General features: G+C 52.7%; 2 long non-coding RNA genes across 4 annotated transcripts; both read left to right on the forward strand.

Annotated features, from left to right (window-relative positions):
• The first annotated feature begins 251 nt into the window (after positions 1-251).
• Positions 252-9,358, forward strand: LOC109264935 (uncharacterized). The gene is made up of 3 exons (XR_002078934.2): positions 252-287; positions 7,367-7,556; positions 8,802-9,358. It is a non-coding gene; the product is annotated as an uncharacterized LOC109264935 (long non-coding RNA).
• Positions 9,359-10,221: 863 nt separating this feature from the next.
• LOC128777332 (uncharacterized) lies at positions 10,222-12,792 on the forward strand. Of its 3 annotated transcripts, XR_008422612.1 has the most exons (4): positions 10,222-10,644; positions 10,766-11,364; positions 12,393-12,453; positions 12,617-12,792. It is a non-coding gene; the product is annotated as an uncharacterized LOC128777332 (long non-coding RNA). The 3 variants fall into 3 exon arrangements; XR_008422611.1 differs by having other exon boundaries at positions 10,766-12,453; XR_008422610.1 differs by having other exon boundaries at positions 10,932-12,453.
• The last annotated feature ends 365 nt before the right edge of the window (positions 12,793-13,157 follow it).

Raw genomic sequence — 13,157 nt, forward strand, 5'->3', positions numbered from 1 at the left:
TCAACTTCACCCCTGCGACTCGGTGTCTCCAGATGCGAACGCCCATCTGCGGCGCACGTCGTCTGCTTGTCTGGCTTTATTCATCCATTTGTTCATTCGTATTTAGTGAACAGCTACTCTGTCCAGGTGCTCTGAAGACGAACGGCAATCAACACACACAGTTCCTGCCTTCGTGGGGTTCATAGCCTAGCAAGGGCCACCGATGGCATCTCAGAAGCTTGCAGCCAGATGTGAAATGACAACGGTAATAAAAGATTCTCAGGAATTTTGGGGGATGGCTCAGTCAGGTAAGCGTCCGACTCTTGAATTCGGCTCGGTCATGATCTCACAGTTCGTGAGTTCGAGCCCCGTGTTGGGCTTGAAGTGCAGAGCTTGCTTGGGATTCTCTCTCTCCCTCTCTCTCTGCCCCTCCCCTATGTGCTTGCTCTCTTTCTCTCTGTCAAATAAATAAGGATTAAAAAAATAAAAATAATAAATAAAAATTTCTCAGGAAGGAGCACCTGGATAGTTCATTCCGTTAAGCATCTGACTTCGGCTCAGGTCATGATTTCATGGTTTGTGGGTTTGAGCCCCGCGTCGGGCTCTGTGCAGACAGCTCAGAGCCTGGATCCTGCTTCGGATTGTGTTTTCCTCTCTCTCTGCCCCTCCCCCACTCATGCTCCGTCTCTCTCTCTCTCTCTCTCTCTCTCTCTCTCAAAAATAAATAAACATTAAAAAAATGCTTCTCAGAAAAAGCTGCACAGAGACAGTGTTCACCAAATATTCTGTGTTTTCCCCTCCTTTTCCCAGCCCCTTTACAGTTTAGGTTGGGGCCATGTGATTAATGCTGGTCAAGAACCTTCAATAGATGTGCTGTGTGGGGCCTCCGTGGAAAGACTTTGAGAGCTGGGATGTCAGTTTCAACTCTCTTTGCTCTGCTTGATGACCTTGGGCACCGGGTGTTCCAAATGGCATAGCTACAGGATCAAGGAGGGCTACCCGCCCCACATGGAACTTTATGGTTAGGAGAAATAAATCTCTGTTGTGCTTGCTCACTGAGACCTCAGATTTGACTCAGCAGCTGATGGTAATTCCCTTAACCAATATAGAATCACATGTTCCTATGAGGGAAAACAGAGAAAGAACTGATCAAAGGGTCAGGAGAGACATTCTTAGGAAGAGATATTTAAGCAGGGTCAAAAGGAAGAGTGGGAGTTAACTTGGAAAACAGTGTGGGGAGGAGTATTCCAGGAAGACTGACAGACAGCTTGTACAAAGGTCCTGTGGCTAGAGGGTGCAGGACACATTTGGTGAAATGGATACAGGGCAGAGGGGCAGGAGGAGCTCAGTAAGAGGGGCTCATCTACTCGCTATCAGGCTGATCTGAGACAAAGCCTCACGTCCAGGCCACACACTGGGATGCCAACGCTTCCCAACTCCCCTGGACTGCCATGGCCTGCAGGATGGGTCACCCAGGCTGGAAACGGGGTCAGCTTTGCCCTCCCACCCTCGTTGGCCCCTCACGGCCAGTGTCTCGCCCGTGGTCTTTCCCTCTGTTGCTGTGTCTATTCTTCTAGTGGGACCCGAGGGCCCCGGGGACGGGGTGGAGGCAGGAGTCCTGGGAAGCTCTTACTCAGCATTGCTGGGGCATGGAACCTGAATACTGTTACAGGAGCCTCAGGGTAGCTGGGCAAGAAGCCCAGCATCCAATGAGAGGACCATGGTGAGGACCACAAGGCATGCAGAAGAGGCTGGAGGGATGGGACACTGAAGCCTGCGGAGGACTGATCTGACCCGAGCCCCCTCCCATGGTATGTCACAGGGTCTTGACTTCGCTCACGCACAGAGCAGCATAACACGCATCCTGGGTTGCCCATCTCTGGGGGGCCCAGAGGCCTAAAGAGAGTACGGGGGACAGGGCAGTTTGGCACCCAAACTGGTGCCATGATCGTTCCCACCCCCCTCCCCCACCCCACTACATCTACCGAGGCTGGCTCGTCCATCTCCCTGAGTGCACCTGCTGAGAGCTCCCCCTCGAGCACAAAGTAAACTTGGGCATGGAGTCCAAGGACCCTGAAGCTCTGGCCTCTGACTACCTTCCCGTTACTCTCCTTCTGATCCTGCCCCTCACTGGCCTGAGTCCTACCCCTCTGGAGCAGGACAAGACCCGTTGCAACGGAGCTCACCCTTGCCTAACCAATATCCAGTCCCTGCTTCTTCCTTGAATTTAGTTCCATGCAGCCGTGTGCCCAGCCCCCAGGATTTAAATCTATCATGGCAGTCTCATTCCCAGTTGGCCCGGTTCTCTTGTAGCCAGGGAAGACCATGTGACTGTTTTCTCAAGGAGAGCTAGGCGGGGATCTCCGGGGGGCGGGGGTGGGGTGGGGTGAAGCAATGTCTTCTGGAAATGCTTTTGCTTTCCTAATAACAGGGAACACCTATCATTGTTATGGCTGGTACCACCTTTTCTCTTTCTTCTCTTCTTGACTGCACATGTGAAGGCTGGGGCAGGGGCAGCCACCTTTGAACCATGAGGAAATAAATGACCAAGATCACCCTGTCATCATTAACAACTGTCCATTTCTGGACTTCCTGTTATGTATATCCTGTATTCACGTAAGCCTCTGTAGTCATTTTCTATTGCTTGCAGCTGAATATCATTCCTACCCAGTACGCCTATTCAGGAGCCTAGCCTCAGATTTCTTTGATCTCCTCAATTCCAATGACACTTACCTCTGCCCCATTTCAGCACCATACCATCTCCAAAGCTTGGGCCTAGAACTGTCCATGCCCCAAATATCTGGTCGTCACCTAGAACTATTCCATGCCTGAAATATCTGATACAAACTGCTCATATTCTGAGCCCAACCCTGATCCTTCCTCATTCCTGGGGTGATGGTAAGAGGGAGCCATTGATTTGGAATTGGGCAGTTATTTTGGGCTCCTTGTGAAAAGGGTCAGGTTCTTCAGGCCAGTTCTTATTAATATTTCTCTCTGGTGTTCACCCTACTATGAACTATGTGTTTCCCCTGTGTTTCACACAGGCCCCGCCCCCCTTGTCTCTGGTCAAGTCCAGCCCTTCTACCAACACACTCGATCCTGTTTCCTCTGGTGCCTCCAGAATTTACCCCATCCACTCTTATTGCCCTCTGATGTCTTCAACCTCTCCCCACTTACCCTCCACCTGGAAACAGGCCCAAGCCCCCGCCCACCCCCCACAAGCACCTTCCTTTGACCTTGTACTTCCTCTTTCCTCTCCTTTTGCCCTGAGCTTAATAGAACAGCCATCTTCACTGGGTAGAAGTCCCTCACCACTCAGTCGCTCCCCATCCACTCTGCCTCTATGACTGTTTACAGAAGTCTCCAATGAGTTCCAGATTATCAAGCCCACTGGACACATTTCATTCCCTCTCTCTCTGGACTGCTTTGTTGATTCGACATGGTGACCATGATCTCATTCTTGGGGCTTCCCACTTCCTTGGCTTCCAAGATAGCCTCTCTCTTGTCTGGCAGTCCTTCTACTCATTAACCGGTGCTTCTGAGACTCCTTCATGGAGGCTCAGGGTCTTGAGACCTGAGTCTTGACTCCTCAGGGTTCTGTGTTCAGTGTGGTACTCTTTTCTTTCACACCCTGCCTCCTTTCTCATCCACGTTAGAATTTCTATGACCTCTTTGGTGTCAGTGCTTTGATATATATCTTCAGCCCTGATACTTACTGCTTCTAAGGTTTAAAAAATTATTCTATCACCTGTAGATTATATCTCTAGCTGCCCATGAACATGGCCGCATGGCTGGCCACCAAAGCCAAGTTCCTCGGGATGACATATGTGCCCTCGGGTCTTAGTTCCTGCTCTTTCTTTTGTCTTACTCCCTGCCTAGTCATTCCAGACCCTCTGGGCTTCCCAGCACATGGCGTGATGCCTCATGCCTCTGCGTTTTGATACACACAGCCTGAAACTCCCTTTGCCGCTTCTTCCCTCCATGCCTCATTCTTACTCACCTTCAGTGCTCACCTCGGGCGTCACCTCTCTGCCAGGAAGCTTTACCTGTCTGGCGTCCTGAGGCAGAGCCACGTGCCCCCCTTCTGGGTGTGCCTTTACCACTGCACGTATCCCAGCACATACCAGACCCAGCCTCTCTCTGTCTCTCTCTCCCTCTCTCTGTCTCTCTCCACCTCTCCATCTCTCTGTGTCTGTCGTTCTCTCACAGCCCCCACCTCTCTGCACACTTGTTCCACGGTCCCCTTGACGGCTTGTGGAGCTTTGCCTCACGTGCGGCACTGACACATGTCACCTCCCAGCTGCACTGCCCGCGAGCTAGCTTCCGAAAAGCCGCAGCAGCTCTGGAACTCGGGACTCACTTCCACATCCCCAGGAGAAGGTGGTTAGGTCACGTTGGGTCAGGGACAATCCATGGGAAAACTGGAGAGAGATCTCCTGAAACGCAAGCTGCCTATGTGAGCTGTGGCCTGGAAGGAAATGATACCCATTTCTAGCCTAACTGATTAAAAAAAATAAACCATGAAAAAGAAACTTCTAGAAAACAGCACTAAAGTTGGCTTCTTTTCCCCATGACCAGAGCCAGGGTCTCTGAGTGGATTATGGTTCCTCTGAAGTTATCTGGGCAGGGCTGTCTGCTAGTCATCTGGCTGTCACTACTGCATCGTGATTCAGAATTTGGATTGATTCTTTGCCTGAACTCCTCTTCTTTGAGGGCTCACAGAAATGACATTGGCCCAATCCCCAGAGTTGGTTTCAAGAAGGCCTGAATTGGCAGAGGTTCCTCGGGTGGTCCTGGGATCCAGGGAGAAGCCTTGCTTTGACTTTCTTGGACCCTTGCTCCTGGGAGACTCGTTGGGTCGTCTGGGGAGGGAGAGACACAGGTTCAGACACCCAGGGATCTCTGGGGTCTCAAGGGGCAAATGGCCACGCGTGTGGCAACGCTGGGAGAGAGGACCACTCAGTAGGGTGCCTGGCAAGGCAGAAGGGAAACACAACCAAATGCCTTTCCTCTGGGAGCACACGGTGAGAGAGACGCGCCCATAACTGATCTCTCTGGCCTCATCCCCTTTGCTACTTTGTTTATCTTTATAGAACTTCAACTCTGACATGCCATGTAGCTTACTTACTTACTTATTGTTTTGTCTCCCTCACACACACTAGAAGGTAGCTTTCGGTTCTTTTGTTCACTGCTGCATCCCCGGGACCTGGGGCAGGTGCATAGTAGGTACTTAAGTATCTCTTAGAGGAACGAATGACATACTAGAAGCAAGGTTGTTACCAGTGTGGAAGTTTAATCCATACTAGGGATTCAGAGACGGCTCTCTGGAGCCAGTCCAGATGTGCTTAAGCTACATCTCTGAGCATCAGCCAGGCAAATCTGGGTAGGAAGAGGAGAGAGGGGATCGAAAGCAAAGGATGGAAGGAAAGAACAGCCCGGTGTGTGCTTGGCTCACCTGCCCGCAGGGTGGGCAGGCTTCTGGATGTGGGTGTGTGGCAGTGGCTGTGGGTCAAGGGCCCAGGCTGGCGGGTACTGATCGGGTGAATGAAGGGCCTGAAGCCACAGGTGTCCCTCTTTGGGGGTGGGCACCGCTGGGTGACACACAGGTGCTCAGTCTTGTGTGGGGCCTCAGTACAGGACCAGAAGGGGGGATGTGGCCCCCTCTCCCAGTAGCTGGACAGCCAGGCCCCTCTGCGGGCACTCACACTGGACCGTAGAACTATGGCACTTTGGGATTCCGGTCTGTGACGGGAGAGGGGCTCAGGATCTTGGTCAGCAGAGGGACAGAAGGGGCCAGGACCTGGATACACGCACTCCAGAGGGCACAGGATCCCCAGTGTCAGGGGAAAGTGGATGGAGACTTCAGTCTGACTGCTCACTTTGGCTGCCCCCGCTCCTGCCCCTCCATGGGGAGTTGCTTCTGGGAAAAGGCGCTGCGTGGAAGAAGGCCTCCTTGTTCTTGCCTGGGATGATGCCCTTACTCCGCTTTTAGCTCAGAAGGCAGAAGAGCCCCACCCTCAGCTTCCTGAATGTTCAGTTTACAGCCTCGTACTCAGCCACTGTCTCTGAAAGCCACTCCAGGGGGGAAGCCGGGTTGTTGAAAGCCCTTGTGTTGAACCTGGGCCCTGAGACCTGTCACCACCGTCCTCATGGTGACTTTCCCTCTGAGCGCCTTCCCGCACAGATCTTCATTTGGGACAGCCTCAGCTCATCAGAGGTGCTCATGTGACGCTGAAGCCCGAGAGCCCTGGGGCCAAGATCTGGGCTGCTTTGGTTCTGGGAGCCTCTTGGCCTTTATGCAAAGATGCCCACCCATCCCCAGGCCAGCTCTGCAGGGTCAGGGGCGATGACCTTGAACACCAGCTGCTGCATCCTCAGAGACCATCTGTGGCTCCGCAATGCTCCCAGCAGCGTTGCACCTCTGGCTCTTCGTACCCCGCTCCTGCCAGGGCCACGGGCCCCTGTGTGGTCAGCCTGGAGCTTGCACTTGGTTCCGCTAGGCGTCTGCTTGCACCCGAACTCCCCTGTTACATTGTCCCCCGCTGAGAAGCTCCCCGTCTACACTGTAGTTCCTTCGAAGTCTAGCCCACGTGCAGCCCAGGATCCAAGCGTGGCTTTCAGAGCTGAAACCGGAGCTGAGGTTCTCCTAACCCTCAGGGTGACATAGATGTGGCCGCATCCCAGGCAGCTATGAGTATCGTCTCCCCAGAGACTTGACCAGGGAGTAGTGAGCAGGGGTGGGGTAGGGCTGGTGGCGGAGAAGGGTTCCCCTCTACTATCACCTGGCTCTTGTTAGACCCTATACACCTCCCACTGACTGGGACATACATGAGGTTGCTTTGTACCCACCCCCCCACCCCCCCCCCCCACCCCTGCTTTGCTCAGGCTTTGTTCTGCTTTTTCCTGGGCCGGAGGGGGTTTTTACACAGGATGGGGAGAGCACGTTTTGTTAAAAGCTAAGTTGGAGGGAGGGCAGGGAGAGATCAAGTAATTTAGAACATCTTTTTCAAGGCAATAGCTTGACTTGCAAGGCGATTTTTTTCCTCTAAAGAAGCTGAATGGCACCTAGATGTTTTTCTTGATTTAACTTCCACAAGAAATCTTAAAGTGTCCCCAGGCAGATGGAGCACAGACCAAGGTGGAAGTTCAAGTTCTTATTAATGTTTTTTAAGCTAATGGCATACTTTGGTACGCATCCATTCCTCGTGTACAAATACAAAGTTCTTGCTCAAAAGAAAAACAACAACAGCGACAAAAGATTTGGTTTGGCTGTCTGAGGAAAAGGGCTGAGATCTCCTCTTTGTTTCCTTCTTCGCATTTTCTGAGTAACGAATGAGTCAAACAATGAAGGCGTCTGTTGGGGCAGCCTTTTATTCTCTCCTCTCAGGTGCCACCATCTCTGCTCCTTTTCTGGCCTCCCTCATGACCCACACAGCTGTCCTACAGATTGTGGAAGAACGTGGGGTCTCTACCTGCGGTCCTCTGCTGTGGAGAAGCCCTTCCTGCTGGAGACGATGCCAGGATCTCAGGACACAACCTGACTGCAATCCCTGAAGTTGTACAGGGGACACAAATGGGTGGGTTGAGGCCCTCCCCTGGGACATTTGCTCGGTGGGGTGGAGGGGCGATGATAAGGGAGAAGTAAGTTGCACTTCTCACAATTGCCCGTGTGTCCTGAGTATTTATGGAGGGAAAGCTAGCAGAGGAAACCGAGTCCCTTGCTCTGTGGGACTCTTTCTGTAGGATGCACGACTCACGCTCAGAACAGAGAACCATGGCGACGGTGACAAAGCGGCTCTGTCCACCTGAGCCTCAACTGGCTGCTCCCTCACCCCAAGCCACACCCATCGGCATGGGAACCCACACGGTCCCCTTTGCCCTACGTCCCATCTCTGGCACCTAGTGGCTAAAAATCTGGGACTTGGCTCCTGACTGGCCAGTTCAGATTCTGCCTCTGCTCCTTACTGGTTGTGTGTCTTCTGTTCATCTCTCTGAGCCTCAGTTTCCTCATCTATAAACCGGGGATCGTGCTAGGACTCGGCCATAGGGTTTTGTGAGGATTAAATGAGATGGAGTTTGGAAGGGGTTAAGCATAGTACGTGGCATGGAGTCCATAAGGAACCCTGGCTAAAGAGCTCTGAGCTGCAGCAGGAAGAGGGGAAGGTGTTAGACTCCGGTTGGGGAAGTAAGACTGACCCATGGTGAGAAAATAGATACTGGCCACAAATAAATTAGGGATGAGATACGAAGAAAAGAAAGGATTGGGGATGGCTAAGGAGGTCTTAGAGCCACTAGAGCTGGTGTCCAATGGGACCAAAAGGACCCTCTTTGAGTACGTAGAGGCCATTCTTCCGAGGCCCAGTTGGGGCTGCTGAGGCTGAGCCAGCCTCCTGCAGACCCAGATAGTGGGCTCCAAAGATTTGATACTTCCCCAAGGCGATTTGCACTTGGACTTACTAAGCACCTGCTATGTGATCAGCATACATTTGTTGAATAGCCCCAGTTTCACGAAACATTATTCCGGGAAGTGTAAAATACATGACTTGCAGGCTTGTTGTTAACTATATACCTAGAGGCTTCCTGGGTAGACGTCTGGCAGAGCTGAAAAGCTCGCTTGTTCTTCTGTGATGAGCACCCGATTGAGAAGTTTTTGAGGACAAACCCAGGCTCGCGTTGGCATGATTTTACTCCGCAATCACTGACCCTCCCTTATTTTCCTAGCCATGCCAAGCTTGTTGACTTAGAAAAAGCATTAGTTACAAGTTCCTGTTGTTGTTGTTGTAATTCAAATACCCGTTACACTTGGTTTTGCGATTCTGCAGGAGAACGGACAATTCTTCGGAGATGCCACTCAAGGCAATGAGGGCTGCTGGGTCACCATGTCTACAACACGTCATCAGACGTCTCAAATACAGGTGGGTGGATGGAGACGAGGGCAAAAGGTCAGCAGTTGTTGCATCTGGATGGAGGCTTCACAAGTGGTTGTATGTATGTTCTTTCCATTGTTCTCTGTGTTTGGAAATTGTCAAGTAAAAAGGTGGGGAAAATACTATCTGGGTAAGGTAAGAGGAACAGCTGTCCTCTCGTGGCTGGTAGTTTGGGGCTCTAGCCGAGGACTTCCCTCCTTGTGCCTCAAGGTGCAGTGTTTCCCCTATACTTCGGGGTTCTTTAAAACTTGGGCATAGTGGCTGTTCACGACAGGTTTCCATTTTCTGCTGTCTGCCCTGGGGCCACCTCTGTGCCTCTCACTGGCTTCATCCTCGGCCGGTTGGACCTTCTGAGGAGCTACCAGACCCTGCCCTGGCTGCCAGGGCAACAGAGGAGCAGCCCTTGGAGGAACGTGAAAGAGAATGGAGAGCCTCTTATTTTTAAGATTTCTAGACATGAGTTCTTTGGGGGACATGTTGCATAAACCCTGAGAATCCCTGTAAAGCACCTGTCAGCCCCAAAGCCTTGGGAAGACATCTTGGGGTCCGTGGGGAGTCGGGGGAGTACTAGATCCCTATCCTTAGGTTTTGTGGGGAGTGGGGGGGCGTTGTCTGAGGAGACAGGTCTTGTGGAGGCAATATGGTCCCATTGGACTTACCGAGAGATTTATGCCTTCCTGTTGGAGTTTCAAGGGTGATTTAAACTTTGAGCTCTTCACAACTTATTCGCTCCCTTTAGACCTAACCTCTACATAGCACACGATGCCACTGTGTAATAAGGTGGTCATTCATTCATTCATTCATTCCACCCATACTACCTAGTGCTTGTTTGGGGCCCGGTACGTGCCAGTGCTGGGAACACAGGGCTCCACTGTGCCTTCAAATCTGCAGTTACCCCAGGCACTGGGAGAGGAGAGCGCTCTTTGGGAGGTGGTGGTTAAGGCAACGTTCTTTGGAGGGGTGGAATCGGGGCAGGTAAAAGAGGGATCGAAATTAGATAGAGGAAGGTGCTTTCTTGCAGGCTGGGTGTGCGGGACACCATGAGTGAAGGCAGCATCTGATCAATGTGCATTCTCTAGGCAGATGGAGATTAGTGGGCCTCTGTCAGGCTGGGGAAAAACCTAAAATTAGCCCGACCAGCTGGGCCTGGGCTGTGCAGGACCCACCCCCCCTTACCCCCCTGACCTCCTCAAATTTCAGAAAGCACGAGTGTGTGCAGGAACAGTGTGCTTTGCCCGGGTCACCAGAGGCAGAGCAGGTCACCCAGGGCTAAGCTGGGCAGGGGGTATGGCTCCCAGCAGAGATACGGTCTCTCGTATGGGCTCCCCAGTCCCACAGGGGCCAGGCATGAGGGAAGGGGGAGCCCCTGCCCTTCCCCTCCCTCTCCTTCCTGACACTGCTTCCTCTTTTGCTTCCTCATTCCCCTTCCAGATCCGTGGGCTCTGGCAGCGTGGCCAGAGGCAGGTCAGAACATTCCCCGGGCCAGCAAGCTGTGACCGCCACGGGGCAAACCCAACTGGGACGGAGGCCTGGGCAGGCACCTTCCTGGGGTATTGGGGCAGGAGCAAGCAGAAAGCCCTATCTTCACCCACTGCACCCCGTGCCAGCCTCCTTGCTGACCTTGCCTGAAGGTCCCTCCATCAGTCACCACGAGCAAAGAGCGGGTGCTGACATTAAGCCTTGGAGGTTGTTTGAAAAGCTAATCTTGCCTTAGAAGGTGCCGGGGCTGGTGTGAGAGGTAAGGAGCAAAGTGGCACCTTGGGAGTTGTGGGTGAAGCGGGGAGGACCCAGGTGGCGGCACTAGCGGGGGCCGGGGAGCTGGGCAGCCTCCTCAGTGTCCCCTACTCTCTCCCACACAGTGTCCACCCCACTCACATTGGATGGTTTTTCTTATGGGCTGAGCTGTGTCCCCCCCCCACCCCAGTTTTTTGTTAGAGCACCTCACAATGTGACTGTATTTGGAGACAGGATTTTTAAAGAGGTAATTATGTTAAAAGGAGGGTGGGCCCTAATCCATTATGACAGGAGTCCTTGGACACCCGCAGACAGAAGATCATCTAGGGACACGGGAGAAGATGGCCAGCTACAAGCCAAGGAGAGAGGCTTCTGAAGCAACCAACCCTGCAGACACCATCTTGAACTTGTAAACCTCCAGGACGGCGACGACATAAATTTCAGTTGTTCAGGCCTCCCAGTCTGTGATGCTTGTCATGGTGGCTTTAGCCCACTAACACAGTCCCTGTCCCCAGAATGTCCTGTCTGGTGCCCCATCTTCTCATCTCTCTCCACTCTGGGGTCTTCCCTCCCAGGCCACCAGCCCCGGCTTTCACAGTCTCTGAGACAGTTGCAAATGCAAGCCTGGTCAGGACGTTTCTTGAACTGCAGGTGTGCTGGAACCTTCTGGGGAATGGAGCACAATGAGCATGAGCAGGGGGGCTCCGGAGCGCTTCCTGAGAAGGTGTGGTGAGGGTGAGCTCCCCGTGCCCTTTCATAAACGGCTCAGCATAAGCTAACGGCAGCAAGAACCTTCCCTGCAGCCTGCTAGGTGGCCCACATGCCCAGCAGCAGCATCCATTGATATATGACTTTGGGGTTCCTCTCCCTACATAACTGCCTTCATCCCCTTTCCAGCGCAACGCCTTGCTTGTACGTCCCAGCCTTGGGAATTGGTGGAATATAGAATGGCCTGTCTGCGAAAGGCCTCAGCAAGTGCAAGCTGGTCCCGATTCCCAAGGAATAACAATAAAACTAGCACACAGACCCCGTCTCCCAGCTTCGCATTCCTTCTTTGGCAGAATGGAGAGGGAAGACCTTTGAGAAGCAGCGATCCAGGGTGATCTCCACCCCTCACCCATTAGTACCATGCTCATGGCATCAGGGAGCCCCCGTGACGAGTATGTGTGAGCGATAAGAGGACGCCAGTCTGTAGGATGGGAGCCGTGGACGCTGGCCCACAGGGGCCCCATGTGTAAATGGGAGGAGAGGGCACATTGTTAGAGAAGGGAAAAAATCTACCTACCCCTGCCCTGCTCATGCCAGTCAGGCTCTCTAGACCCGCGGCCCCAGGCTCTGCCCTCCCAACTCTGGACTCTCCTGCCAGTTCTGGGGCCATTGCTGCTGGTGGGGGTGGTCCCGGGCCAGCCTGTTGGCTCCAGTTCTGGCCTCGGCAGGGGTCTGGTGCATCACCCACCCTCACCGTACCAAGCTCTGCTGAGAGCAGTGTGCCAGACATCTACCTAATGTCTAGTTTCCCCTTCTTCCTACCAGCGGGACCCTGACTGGGGTTGGGGGGTAGCCATGTGCCCAGGTAAATTGCTTCCTTGGATCCTTTGTAGCTAGTGGTGGCCACGTTGACCCAGTTCTGCCCAATGGAATAAGAGGCAAGTCGGCGGGGAGATATTAAAAAAAGAAATGACTCATCTGGCATGTTCGTCAGCCCTTGACCTCTGACTGCTGACTTCACCCTATCCCTTTTTGCCTTCCTAGAAGACAGATTGGATGCCTGGAGGCACAGCAGCCATCTTTCACCCATGAGGAGAGAAGTCAGGTGCTAAAGTGTACTGGAGGAGGAAGGGACAAGGAGTCTGGCTGACACCCTTACACAACAGCACCAACTGTTGGCTGCCAACTCCAAACTTAACTTTTCTGTGTGAGTGAAAAAAAAAAAAATCTCTTCTTTGTTTAAGGCCTGGTTACTCTCTGGTTTTCAGTTCTCTGCAGCTGAACACAGTCCTCACTGAGACACAGCTCTTCCTATGCAAAGTCTGGTAGCTCCTTCTGAAATCTCAGCACCTACCCCAGCCCCACAGCAGCCTGGCCCATGGATGGTTGGGCCTCTTCCCTGACCCCACCGCACGGAGGTGATGGCCCGAAGGTACGGGATCGCACCTTTTCTTCTCTGATACTAGAGCTGTGGGTGTGGGGGGCTGGCGAGCAGAGATGAGGGGGTTCACAGCCCAATGAATCTGATATGATTTCCTAGGAATAATAGATCAAATCCTCACTGAAGGTTTTGTCAAATGTTGCCTGAACAAGGCCTACCTTGACTACGCTGTTCAAAATTTCAACCCTTATTTCCGGAGTCCTCTCACCTTGCTCTCTCTTTTTTTTTTAATTTCATACAATTGATCACCTTCCAGGACACCACTCGGTTTACTTTCATTGTGTTGGCTGTGTGATGTCTGCGCCTTTCTCCCCACCCCCAGGATGAAGCCCCACACAGATAAGGGTCTGGGTCTGCTTTGTTCTTTA

Source organism: Panthera pardus, unplaced genomic scaffold (assembly GCF_024362965.1).
Source record: "Panthera pardus isolate Hobbes unplaced genomic scaffold, ASM2436296v1 HiC_scaffold_10, whole genome shotgun sequence".
In the NCBI taxonomy this organism is placed as follows: domain Eukaryota; kingdom Metazoa; phylum Chordata; class Mammalia; order Carnivora; family Felidae; genus Panthera; species Panthera pardus.